The following is a 14,725-nucleotide window of genomic DNA, read 5'->3' as shown; positions in this document are numbered from 1 at the left end:
GGAGATTCAAAAGATAAGTTTAGCATGAAGATATGTCCCTGATGTCAGAGCTTTCTCCCAACCTACCTGTTCCTTTCTACCAGATACACTGTAAAACCCCTGCAAAATATACCTCGTAATGTGCCGCTTTTACTAAATGCAGGATCGATTTTTTTATTGAAATAATTACCATAATCTTAGATAGTTTCCCAAACCTACCTGGGTACCAGCTAATTCTCACGGTCAATAATGGGTAATATACTACCTTTAATAGAAAGTCACAAGTTAAAAACTTAGATGAACATATGTCTCTAGTCTCCCACATACCTGTACTTTGTACCAGATATTTCTGTTAAATATACTCCACATAATAATCCTGGCTTACATTGTTTCATATACATTTAATATATAGAGCTGATCTCGTAGGGTTTCCTCTACCTATTAGTAGCTTTTACCAACTAATTAGCTGCAGATCTGTAGCTCTCCGAAAAAGAAATATATCGATAGACCGGAGAGCTACAGTGCTATGTATTGAAAAAATATTGTATATTTATTGCGCACAAAAAAGTGCACTCAGTTCTTGATTATTTTTTCCAAATTCTTACCTTAATTGCAAAAAAGGAAAAATTTTGAAAAATTCGTTTTCCTCTATCAAGTTCTCTCGTAGTAAACATCTGAACAAAGCATATTGGACCGAATTATCTTTGAAACCGACAGGGCTTTATAAGCGAAATGTACTATGATTACAATATCAGGGTCAGAAGGACTATTAACAACAATTATAAGGAGTGTTTTGTTGAAGAAACAACGAAAGAATATGTAAAAAAAAAAATACGGTTAGTAATATGTTGAGATCACAATTTCAAAAACATGGAGAAATAAATCAAGAACTGGGCGCACTTTTCTGTGCGCAATAAATATACAGTTTTTTTTTTACAATGGGTGGCACTGTAACGATCCGGTCTATCAATATGTATTTTTTTTTAGGGGAGCTAATCTGCAGCTTCTGACTAATAGTCCAAACCAAAATTCGGTAATTCCCTACTTTCTATGGCAAGCCAAACTTTTCAACTCACAGAGGGATCTTCCAATGTTTTATATCTGTTATTGATTAAACAGTTCTACTACAAATACATTCCATGAATATGAAGGAACTAAACATGACAAAGCAATGAATGTCCTTCAGATATACAAACATGTCTATTTGATTGGGTATTGCTTTTTTTGTGGACACATGAAGTCGGAAAAATACAGAATATAGGATATTTTATATCTCCTAATTGGAGACTTGAGAAGAGGTACAGAGTGTTTCACAATATATGTCACACATCTAAATACAGAAAGATAATTTACAACAAAAGCTGCATATACATTTTATGTATCATTTTAATCAGCATATATTAATTTTTATGAGTTAAAAGCATCAAAATTCTTCACTTATTATGGCAACAATTTCTAAAATGTCATTCTTTGAGTGTTTCCCCGACATTTTCCTGCCTTTAATGAAATAAGAGACTAATTTCTGACCACTGTCTTGTAAGGTTCACAAGATACTTGAGACATCTCTTGTTTTATATTTAGAAACCCAAACCTACATCTGCAGTACCGATCATGCCAAACCTGACACAAAGCAATCCCAGGGCAGTCCCGGGGACTGCTTTCTGGGATTGCTAAAGCAGTCCCACAGCAGTCCCCCAGCGGTCCAAGCAGTCCCAGCGGTCCCAGAGAGCAGTCCCAGCAGTCCCAGTTGGCGGGGTTTTATCAATTTAATGGGTGGAGCTAACTCAGAAATGAGATTTGCAATAAACAGTGGAACTATAAAAGGCAGTAGAGATTGATTCTGGGTAGTATGCCAGGAATCCTTACATGTTTGCGAAGGTCATTTATGAACAGTACGCGTATCGAAACAACAATTATTACTATTTATTGCAAGAAAAAAAGACTTTCACGCGAACATGTATAAATTAAACTAAACATGAATATTTAACTACAACTATCAGGTAATTGATTATTCAATTTCTTTATTTTCTGTGATTGGTACTGTTTCCCATATTTATTTTTGATACAGAAAATTAAACGTGAATTAATTATTTTCCACCAATAAGAATTAGCTTTAAATAAAAAATTTCATCTTTATATGGCCAAATCCATAGTAACGTGATATTCAAAAGGAATTTTGGGGGCTTTTAGAAAATTCTTTGTTAATTTTGCCAAGTTTTATTTTTCAGCCATGATTATTTTTATTGACATGACAATCTAATAATTGTTAATTTTTCTACCTTTATAATACTCAGTTTTACGAGTTTTATTTGTAAATGTAGAGTGTACATCTGTAAATCACCAGAATAGAACCCTCAGATTCTGTTCAAAATTAATTGATCCTGAAAAAAATCCATAAATATTTTATTTTTTAATTATATTTTTGCATTACATACCTGTAGATTGAAAATAGGGTCATTGTTGACCAGCATGTGCAATGATGTGAAACGTTGATAGTATACCCGAAAACATACACTGAATATCTGCCCTAAGGCGATTGAAACCGCGGGTGTTGAAACCATTTAGTAAACATTAATCGGCAGGGTAAACAAAAGCAAACGAAGAAAGAATTAAAATACAATTCCCGGTATTTGCAACTGTTTATTTATAAAATATATGTACTCTTTTGATAACTTGTTTTTTTTACCGGTAATTCATTAATAAATTCCCCAATGACTATTCACACTGATTGTTTCACATTGTTTAAGATATGTAAGAATGGTAGCAATTTATTTTCCTGGTCATTTAATAAATTGTTTTATTATACCTCTATTGAAAATACTCGAATTTGATTGGCTGGTAAGAAAACTTTAAAACACAACAATGACTCCAAATGGTACTGTTTACAGCAATACTGACCTAGGAATCTTTGCACGTGGGGTATAATGACCCGGTCATTATTTTTAATGACCGCTTAAAATGACCGCTTCATCAAAAATTCGTTTTTGAGTGAAGTTAATGCATAAAATAATAATTATTCGAAAAAAAAACCAACAAGTTTATAAAATTGTGCATTGTCTGTTTTGCATTACCATAAAGAATACGGTAAAATTTTATCGTTTCAATATATCGTTTCAATATTTATCGTTACAATTATTCAGTTCAATAGAATGTAGAGGCGGCTCTTCGAGTTAAATTCTGTGTTAGATTTTGACTGTGTAGAGGAAAAGTAATCGTTAGTTATAACAATGCATGTCTCTATCAACCAAATATTGTTTTAATCAGTAAATCATGATGCAAAAACTTACACATGCAACTTGCAGACGTCAATGTAAACAAATTCATTATCCGGTCTGTAGCGAATCCCGATCCCGATCAAAGAAAGAATTGATAACGCTTTTCAATACATATCGGTATAATACAAACAATTAATTACCCCTTGTGAGTTCAACATGGTGAAATAAGGACCCTCGACCTGGCCCACTCGATGACCTGTCCTGACCTCGGCCGCTACGCGGCTTTGGTCAGGTCAGGTCACCTCGTGGGCCAGGTCTCGGGTCCTTATTTCACCATGTTGACCTCACAAGGGGTAATTAATTGTATAATGATTTATCCGAGGGTTGCATGGAATACTTTTTTAGAGTGATACTCGTAAACATGAAGCTTTTCAAATAAAAAACTGTTATATCCAACTGTAATGATTTTTTTAAAATATTGCCAATGCAAATTCTGAGTGCACATAATTTTACATTAAATATTACAATAGGCCTTCATTTAGATATTTCTTATAAGACCTGTACTTTATTGCTTAGGGATTAACATTTTCTCCTGACTTCTTTACATGCATTTAATAACTTTCTTTTTTAAAAAAAATGTTTAACTTCATTAGTGTAAACATACATTCTCAGGTAGCTTTTTCAATTAAAAAATCTTATATCTAACGAATGATTTCTTAAACATAGTGTCGATGAAATTATTGAGTACATAATTTTACATTTAATAATAAAATAGGTCTATGTGTAATTCTTTTTTCTTCTTAACCTGTAGTCTATTTTAAGGGATAAAAATCCCTTTTTCCTGACTGCCTTATTTAACAACTTATTTCCTTTTTATTTATTCTCAACTACAATGGTTAAATAGACAGTCCCTGAAAATTTTAACTAAATATAATAATCCCTACTTATAAAAAGATTGTAAGAAATCCTTGCTTTTTAGCTAAAACTCCACTCTGCTGCAAGAATACACAAAGAGGCGCAGCTACCATGTCACTCAGAACCTTTTTCACACATGAGTGAACAAAGCAGTTCCAGAAAGCAGTCCTGTGGACAGCTGGGACTGCTGTGTCTGCTTTTTAGAGCATTCCCAGGGCAGTCCCATCGCGGTCCCAGATCAGTCCCACAGCGGTCTCAGAGTAGTCCCAGAGCGGTCCCAAAGTAGTGCTGGGGACTGCTTCCTGAGAATGCTAGGGTGTCAGGTTGGGTCTGGTCGGTACTGTATTTTTTTTTATTTAAAGATACCTTTATATATCGTTTCAGAACTCCAGGTATATGCATGTTGGTGTTTTCTTCTTTCGCTCTACCTTTCAGTCAATCTTGAAAAATTTAACGGCTCTGAACGTCTTTTTTGGGGGGTGGGGTGGAGTTGTAGATAAATACTTGAATTGAAAATTCGTAAATAATTATTTACCTGAGATTTTCAATTTTATCAGATCTTTCATACGCTCAGAATCATGGAGTGAGTATGATTTTAATCAAAATGAAAATAAAATGACAAATAATAATTGTTTTTCATAAGAATATATTACACTGGTAAAATTGCAACGTATGTCAACCATATGTTTTGAGAATCATATGTTGAACATAAGTTAAACATATGTTGAACATATGAATTTTCCACAGTATGTTTAACATATGTTTAAAACCTATGTTCAACATATGTTTAAAACATATGTTGAACATATAGCCGACTCAAAACATATGTTAAACATATGTTTGTGGTAACCATGCGTTTAACATATGGTTAACGTATGTTCAACATATATTTATTTCAAACATACGTTAAACATATATTTTGAGTTTGACATGTTTTACAATAAAACATCTCCAACGTCAGGAAATGTCCAACAGCTCAATTTTCCTGCCAACAAAGTTGAGAGTTACCTTACATTTTAGATAAATCATAAATTAAAATCGTAATAGACTAAGTTCAGTTATTCCATTAATTTCTTGGTTACATTTTTGAACTGGGTATACCATTCGTAGACCCCCCCCTCCCCAACCCGGCCTAGAGAGAAAGCTGTGGCCTGCTTTAAAGTCTAATATAAATTACACAAAATTTATTTTATGTTAATTTTAAGCAAATGTACTTCAAGTAAAAAAAATAATTTCAAAAACATATATCAAGATGAATTTGAATGTATATAGGCTATTTATTTACAAGAATGTAGGTGATCATTTCTTGTAGACGCTCACATAAAAAAGAAGGATGTCTACTCTGTTACTCTGCACCCTCAACCCTACCTCTTCAAATCTTCACAAAATATTTTACTTTTTTTAAACTAAATTTATCAGGTAGAAACAAAAATGTATTGTAATTTCAAACCGTTTTCATTTGGTTAATTCCGGACGGGTTTTGGTAAATATCGGATGAAAGTGTACGTAACATTTGACGTCACTGCTGCAGCAGAAGTCTTGGGTGTTGGAAAAAGGTAAGTGCTCTCAGATATTTTTGAAAACTTTTGGCCTAGTTCATGGTGTTAAAATCATTTCATTACGGGTACAGAGAAGCAAATAAACTTTGTGCATACCGCAGTATTCCTATCCACAAGTACAGGTCTATTACAATTCATAAAAGCCAAACCTGGTGATCAAATAAAAAATTGGATTGGATTTGTTTATGATAAATGAAAAACCGTACGGATCCAGCATTACCAATTTTTCATGTAAATTTGTTTAACTTTTGTCAATAGTTATGCTTACATATTATACACGATCTCGATATAAAAGTGAAAGTAGAAACTTTGTGTAGCAGTTGAAGTAAAATGTTGTGTTCAGATTGTTATCCTACGGTTCAACAATTTAATGACAATTTTTTGTTTTTATTAGGCCTATGTATTTTAGCAACTTTAGTTCAGCGTCACAGTGCCGTTTTTATTTAAAGAACCCAATGCCGATTTGACAGCATGAGTGATGATTGAACAAAGTCATTGACCCAATGCCGATTTTACTGGCGATTGCGTGGTGACAAATCAGGTACATACAATAATAATCATAGTGTTTACTAGTAATAACTATTCCAGGAAAGAATATTTCCTTAGAAAATTCTTTTTTTACTTGTATCTAAATTCATGATTTAATGGCTTTTTAAAAAATATATCTAACTCTTTTTTTTTTTACAGAAAATATTCCAGCACATTTTTAAAAACCTGTAAGATATGGAGAGAATTTTCTGGCCCTAAAACAACACAATATCTACATGTATATGGGAATAAATTTTCATCTACAGCAGACATACAAATGCAAGGCACTACTTTATGTGCTCATGATTTACAAATGTCAAAAGAACAATAAGAAAAAAAAATGTGTGTATTCAATTTTATGAAATTAAAAAGAAAAAAAAAAACTGAATTCAAAACCTCCAACAAGTATCAGTTTGAAATTCATTAATTATTGATATATCAATTAACATTTTAATTTTTTTATCAACACTAGAGAAACTACAGTATCTGTTGTAGTTATATATGCACATAATAAACTGTGTAAATTATTATTTGATATTTTAACAGGTGTAATATATAGCCTGCTTTTTTCATAGTGAATACATTGAAGAACAGACACCATGACCCCAAGCTTGCTTCAAAATAGGTCAGTAAATAATCTGTAATGAACTTAATACTTTTTTTTTATATATATTCTTACCATGAAAGTTTTAGGACTATAATGTATTCAAAATGTCTGGGTTTTTTTTTTTTTTTGGTTGTCTGTTTGTTTGTAGTATTTTTTTTTTTTTGGTCTAGGGTTATACATTTGTATCTCGATCATTGTGAACTATGCCTTTAGCATGTTTTGCAATCTGCATTTACTATTTAAACATTCCAATTTCAATTGTCAAAATTTTGAAAAAATTATTGCTATCGCTTAAAAGCTCACCTGAGCCTAAGACTAGAATGAGCTTTTTGGATTGAAGGATGTCCCTTGTCTGTTGTAATCATTGTCATCGTTAACTTCTCACAATTTCATCTGTTATATAGTTTCAAATCACATTACATATACCTTAATTACTTGCAGTGCTTTTTTGTATTTCCAAGAGCCCAATCAGCAGAATCTTGACATTGTAGGCTCCACCCGTGCCTTAACATGAGAAGTTTTCAAATCATTTGACCATTGTCGAAGAGACTGATGAAATTTCTTAAGTGCTCAAGGTAATTACTTTTTGTGGTAACATATTTTAATTAATAATACATGTAATTATCATGAGATTGGGACCTTGATTATTTAATTATTTTCTTCATCATTTCAGAAGCAATGCAGTCACTGTCAAGGAAACAAAGCCAGAATTGTGTAAAAATTTGAAAAATAAATGCAGGATTAATGCTTACAATTTTGTTCTTTTAATTTCTTATTGTTTGCTCAAGGCATTTAAGGCCAAGTTTTATATTTGGTTCACATTGCAATCCATGGAAATACCAATTAATAATAGGAAAATGTAAGGACAGAAATAAAATTAACATATGCTAAACATATGGTTAACATATGAACATAAACGTATGTTCATCATACGATCATACAAAACATATGAATAACATATGTTAAACATAAAATCAACATATGTTTAGAAACATATTTTGAACATATGTTGCTCGTTTTTTATGGCGAACATATGTTTTGGAACATATGTTAAACGTATGTTCAACATATGCTGAACATACGTTGCAATTTTACCTGTGTAATATTCCCCTACTTTACATACACACCTCAATGAATTTCAAAATTAATAAAAAAAATTCTAAATATATAAAATTTAAATAAATACAGGAAATATCAACACATCCCCCATCAAAAAGAGAGATTACAACTGTAAACTTTCATCATAAAATAAATTATTATTATTTCAATAATAAAGCCTGATGATTTTTTTTGGGTTAAATTTCTATGAGTCGTTCTCTCAATTCTGTACTCGAATTGTCTCTATAAGCCTGTAGCAGTTTTTTTTAAAGTAATATTCAGAACAATGAACATTCTCATTGATTTTTGTCATGCCCAATTAAGAAGATCAATAATTGTGATGTGAATTTTGGTAAATTTAAAGGAAAATGGAAATGTAAATAAAAGAATTGAATAATGGACATGTACATGTACGCCCGTCTTCTTTTTTTTACGCATTGACTGATACATTTACCCAATTTATATTTATCAATGGACTTTAAATACTGGTATAAACAAATTGGTAAATATTTATGTTACATTCTACTTGGAAAATCCAAATATATATTTTATTAATTGCTTTAATGAAAAAAAGGAAGAAAGTAGTTATATATAACAAAGAGCCTAAAGAATGAAATACATATAAAATGGTGTTTTAATTATCATAATAGACTTACACTGTACTTTCACAAACTTTGCTTGTATGTAGAGTGTTTGGATTTATATCGAATAACATCACACATTCGACCTTTCATCCCTATCGGCAGATCAATATGCCATTTTGATTGGTCGACGCGCTGATTAGTTAATTGTTAATCCTGATTGACAGCTCACTGAAGAAAGACCGAATGTGCGTTCGCTTACTGGGACCGCTACTGAATTTGGGGTTTTCTCTCTGGGTCGGCTTCGGGTTCGCTGGGGGTCCGCTACTGGTTCTCTCAGGGACAGCCCTAGCGGACCCCAAGCGAAACCGGAGCGGACCAAGTGTGCAAATCCGGGGTCCGCTCCGGGTTTGCTTTCTGTTAGGTTGTGTCTGATCGGTACTGTATATTTTAATTTCCCCAATATTTTGCAATAATATTATTTTATATCAATATGCTTACATGTAAGTATAGTGTTTTGATATTTTGGTATGCATGCTTGATAATCAGATTATGCCTATTTAGATATGTAACGTATATTGTTAAACACCCCGTACATTATGAGACCACATGTATAGGGATGATGCTGGCAGAGGGTCAAAAGGCCAGTCTACAGTTTGGTGTGCTTATGCAGTCCTCTCATGCGGTGTCTGGACTTGGATCATCTGCTATAATTAAGGTACAATGTTATATTCATATATTTTACACTTGTCAGTATTTTAATTTGTACATTGTGCTGTAAAGTGAAAAAATGTGTCTGCTTTCAAAACCAACTCCAGTTTATAGCCAACCCTTTTTAAATATCTTGTATTTCATTGAAAATATAAAAATCCATTTTCGCATAATATTACCTCGCTTAACAATTTCTATTCATTTTATCAAAAAAAACAATTTTGGCATCAGTTTTATTTAGAGTAGGATATTAAAATTTTACTGAAACTCATAGATAATATAAATGTATATATACTTTTTAGCGCTACCTGTGAAGCGCTTATTCATGACTACGCCAACCCCATACTCGTAGATTGCGCTAAAATTTAAATATACTAATTTTTGTATACATACACGACTCTCCTACAGCATAAAATTGAAAAGTATTTCATTTTGCCGTATTTCTTAGATATTTTTGGCATGATATTATCATTATATAGTCAATATTAATTTATATCCAAAATGAAGGACCGTTTGACCTCGATCCCTTATCTGTTACCAAACCATAGGTGCGTTGTCAATAAAATGAAATGTAGAAAATAAATTACCTGCGTCTATATCACTTCCTGATCGTGGTTTCCCAGTTTTAAAGTTTACGTTGTTGATTATCACAGCTTTGCCTATAATATAATGTCAACATTTATTTCCGAATACTGTATCTAATGCGTCACCTGATCAGTGAATGAATGGTGATCGAACGCAGAGCGAAAGGTGAAAGGACGGTAAGTGAACGATGTGTGAAAGCTGGAGGCAACTTGGTGAACGAGAACATTGGGTGAATGCAGAACGCAAACTGGGCGCACATGCGAGCGCAAAATGAACAGTAAACGCAAGATGAACGATTTATTCGGAATGCATCCGATCTTTTCAAGGCATTGAAACTTTTCTGTTGTATTCTAATGTTAGAGGCTAAAATATAAATAAACAATAAATAGATATATTAATAAATAATTTAAACAATTTTTTCTGCACATATATACGCACTTTGATGTTTTCAATCAACATTTTAATAACACGATTTTTATTGCAGTAAAACTTGTGTAATTGTTCTTGAACACGTGTTGTACAAAGGATAATAATAATAATAAATATTAAATATTTAATAAAAATTATCTATTTATTTAATAATCCAATAAAATGAATATTATGCTTGTAATAGATTAGATTTTCAGAACTAAATAAGTAATATGCTGTCATAGTTTTTATTTAACAGGACAAATGTATGATAAAGAGAGAGAGAGAGAGAGAAACAACCTCCAATAAATTCTCAGATATCTGTTGTACATGTGTATCGAAAAAAATCGCAATATTTTTTTTTTAAATATTCCAGGCAGTGAAAATAATCATTATTTTTTTTAAATTAACAAATCCATTTTACAAAAAGCATCGGCTTTTATTTTCCTTCATGAAATTCACACGCTTCACACAAAGTCCACGGGCATGTCCTGTCAATCAAAATCATTTAGCAAAGTGGAGGTGTGCAAATCTCGTCATCTTGTCGTTTCACAGAACATGCTGAAGACAAAGACCCGTGCTGACGTTTTTCTGCTTACGACTTCGAGCACCCGAAAGCACAGTGTTTTTCCTTAATCATATCGAATATCAAACCTTTATTATTGACAAACAAGAAAAAAGAATATTAGCATCCTTATTTAACGTCATCATTTTGTAAGTTATCTGGTTAAAATAATGATCTTGTCAGCAAATTTAATGAAAGATTGACGTTTATTTTATACTTATTGTAAGACCATTTTTTACACATCCAATTGTCGACAGATTTTCCGTTATTTCTCAATTAAATCAAGGAGTACAAGGCGGATGTGAATGGTCGTCCAGGTAGCACAAAATATTTTTATAAAAAGTTTTTTTTTTCAAAACATTTCAGACAAAACATTTTAAAAATGTTTTTAAAACATTTCCTCTTCTCATTTTAACATTTTATAAACATTTTTGAAATGTTTTTAGAAGCTTATGAAAAAATTCTTCTGGAACATTTAAATTAAAATGTTTTTGAAACGTTTAAAAATGATTCAAAAGGTTTGTTTATCTTTCAAATATTAAAGATTGTATATAACGTTTTAAAAACCTTCTAAAAACATGAAATGAAACATTCTGTTTCCATAAATCTGAAACATTGCATGAATACGTTTCTGAAACATTTGGCGGGAACATTGTCAAAATGTTTTTGAAACATTTTTAATTTTATTTAAGGAACATTTTACTTAATGTTTTTAAAACATCATTCAACAATAATTCAAAGGGAAAACTAGTATAGTCTTCAAATATTAAAGAACTTTTCTATGACCTTTTAAAAATGTCCCTAAAGTATGAAATGAAACATTCTTTTTCTGTAAATCGGAAACATTGCATTTAAAGTTTCTGAAACATTTTTTGCCAACTTTTTCTCATGCGGTTTACCTGTTTTATTTTGATGTTTTATTATTTTATAAACTTTTTCATGTGATGTTTTGTTTGTCTTGTCTTACAGATACTTTTTATAGATATTTTGGGGGGAGCAGTAATATTTTACGTCACTGATAGACACAGCTTGTGAATCTGATCCCCTTCTCGCTAAATTGTTCACATTCATACCGTCATTTTAATAACTAACAATGAAAGTGTTTTATTGACTTTAAAATTTAGCAAAAACAAGCTGCAGTGATCTTGGCTATATGCATACAAAGACATAAAGTAACTATTGTTACTCAATTATACGTCACCGATGAATCTAAATTTTTAGTTGAACGCCACAGCAAAAGTTAACTTCTTTTCATGTAAAGATTTTAGGTCCACTCAGGTGACCTATTGCTATCTGGTTGGCAAACAGGTTGGCCAATAAGCGAGCACAATTAGTGTCCATCGAATTTTCAAGTTTTAAAGTAAAAATTCTTAAGACTGCAGAAACGGGCCGCCATGGTTAAATTTATGTGCGCCATGGTTAAAGGAGCTGCGCAATAAAATCGGAAGGCTCATTGATTAGAATAAAAAATTCTCAAGGGAAAGCGGACTGTGCTAAACAAACACAGTTATTGATCGGCGACTATGCTGTGAAGCGTGACAATTGCGAGTCATTCAATATTTTGAAAGTTGATTATCCTGTACACATGTAATATTTGGAAATTCCAACTTGTTCTCAATACGATAACGAATTTAAAAGATAAAATATTTGAATGAGCAATAACGACATGAAAATTGACAAGCATCTGATTGAAGTTTCTGTGCAAAAAAAAAAAAAAAACAGAAGAAAACCTTTACGGACAGATGAAACAAACAATTGTTTTCTTTGGAGGAGACGTAATATCATGCCACAAGTTCAGAAAAGTGTCTATTTCTTAGAATTTGTTCTTCAAAGAACTGGAAAATGAAATAGACTTGGAAAATATTCATAATATTTCAATAACATTAAAAATATGGACAAAACACACTCAGCAGAGGTTTACAGATGAAAACAAATTTTAGAATATGTAAAATTAGTGCTAAAAGTGTAATATAAACTTGAGAAAAGTATGCCAAGCCAGGTGAATTTTATCAGGAAAAGCAAAATGGTAAAAAAAAGCCTATATGACATTGCTGAATTCTTGTTATTTTGTTTGTCCTCATAAAATTCACACGGCTTGATATATTTTTCCTAAGTTTACATTGCACTTTAAGCCCCAAGATAACATATTCTAAAATGTGTTTTCATCTGTAAACCTTTACTGTGTGTGATTAGTCTATATTTAATTTTTTTTTTAAATATTACTAACATTTTTTCAAGTCTATTTCATTTTCCAGTTCTTTGGAGAAAAAAATATAAGGATTATCTTCTTTTCTGAACGTGTGACATGATATTAAGTCTCCTCCAGACCAAAAAAATTGTTTGTATCATCTGTCCTTAAGATTTCATTTTTTTGTTTGTATTTAATCAATTTCAAATGCTTTCCTTTCTTTATTATCTTTCTGATAAAATGAACATAAGTGCCAATGGTAATATCACTTTTTGAGCACGTTTTGTGGCACGTCGCGTTGTTCAAATTTTAGCACTGGAGCACGTGGATAAGTAATCAATGGTTGAAAATCGGTAAAAATACAATAATTTCGTAGAAAAAAAAACTTTTTTGGATTTTACAAAAAAGTAAATTAGAGAAAACAAAATTACAATTATATCAAATTTATACACCTGGTTATATTTTAAAGTTATTTTTACCATACATGATATTTTACTTTTTGTGTTGCAGTAATTAAGTTTTGTGAAAATAATCATGATAAATAAAGGTTAAAAAGTAAAAAAAAAAAAGACATTGGTGTTTTCGATCAATCAATACTCGTGTTTTCGCCTTTGCGGAGCTTAGGCCAAAATGGTTATATTTCCAAATGTGGAAAACTCTGACATCACTCATACATACATGTTTATCGGTGAAAATCGTTCAAAGCTAAGATTTCAAACTAAGAATTCGCGAATTAAAGATGTAACGAATTATAATTTGTTTTGTAGCATATCGTATAGCCTTATTATTCAATCAAGTGACTGGCTTATGGCGACTGCAAACAAATTTAGAGCAAATGTGAAACATTTATTTAAAGGAAAATGCTAACTGTCTTACCTCTTGGTGTTTTATCCATGATGTAGTATGTAAGAAGTTCTGTAAATCCAAAGAAATCATGTTATTTTTTAAAAACTCAAACGTTTATTACCATTTTAAAGCATTGGAACTTTAATTATATGATAACCAAATTATGAATACTAATGAAATGTTTACCCTTTTAGTACCAAAAATTTTTGGAAACGACATCTCTCCGATTTCGATATAAATGAACACGTCTGCCTTCGCAGGGGGATAAGGAAGCATACAAAATATTCTATCTTGAGTATTGCAGTGCTAAAATATGACGTCATAGTAGGCGAGATGACATCAATTTTAGAACACAAGTTTTCGTAATATAGGTATTTAGAGATGTAATTTAACTCTAGAAAATGAAAAGAAAGTAAGAAAAGTGTCCAAAACAATCCTTAAGTGGGAAAGCGTATGATCTGAACAAAGTACGCTAACTAAAGATTATTGCCTATTTCTTTGTCTACCTTTGGCTTTATTGCCCTTTACATTTGAACTTAAATTATGTCCCCGACCTCCCCCCGGGGTCATGACTTTAACAAACTTGAATCTACACTATCTGGGAATGCTTCCATATGAATATGACTAATTATGGCTCGCCATCCTTGAAAAGAAGATTTTAAAAGATTTTTTCTGCATATTTCTATGTAAAAATTGGATTCCATGATGCGACCCCACCCTTCCCCAAGGGGTCATGATTTGAACAAAATTCGCTACCTAAGAATGCTTCCATATAATTATGACTAATCATTTCTCTGCTATTCCTGAAAAAAAATCCTATAAAGAGTTTGAGTCAGGAAGTACACAAATTCGCCTGTTTTCAAAATAGGACAATTTTGCCTCTAGATATATCTACAGACTGTATATTTTTTCAAACCAACTTTCTTTTTTCAATATTTTT

The 14,725-nt window shown here is 31.6% G+C and overlaps 1 long non-coding RNA gene across 1 annotated transcript; it reads left to right on the top strand.

Annotated features, from left to right (window-relative positions):
• The first annotated feature begins 6,140 nt into the window (after positions 1-6,140).
• LOC134252608 (uncharacterized) lies at positions 6,141-7,550 on the top strand. The gene is made up of 4 exons (XR_009988991.1): positions 6,141-6,209; positions 6,743-6,821; positions 7,295-7,378; positions 7,477-7,550. It is a non-coding gene; the product is annotated as an uncharacterized LOC134252608 (long non-coding RNA).
• The last annotated feature ends 7,175 nt before the right edge of the window (positions 7,551-14,725 follow it).

The sequence above is a fragment of the Saccostrea cucullata genome, unplaced genomic scaffold, assembly GCF_032062105.1.
Source record: "Saccostrea cucullata isolate Sc308-1 unplaced genomic scaffold, CSIRO_AGI_Scuc_v1 ctg355, whole genome shotgun sequence".
NCBI lineage: Eukaryota > Metazoa > Mollusca > Bivalvia > Ostreida > Ostreidae > Saccostrea > Saccostrea cuccullata.
This window is presented reverse-complemented; position numbering and strand designations above follow the sequence as displayed.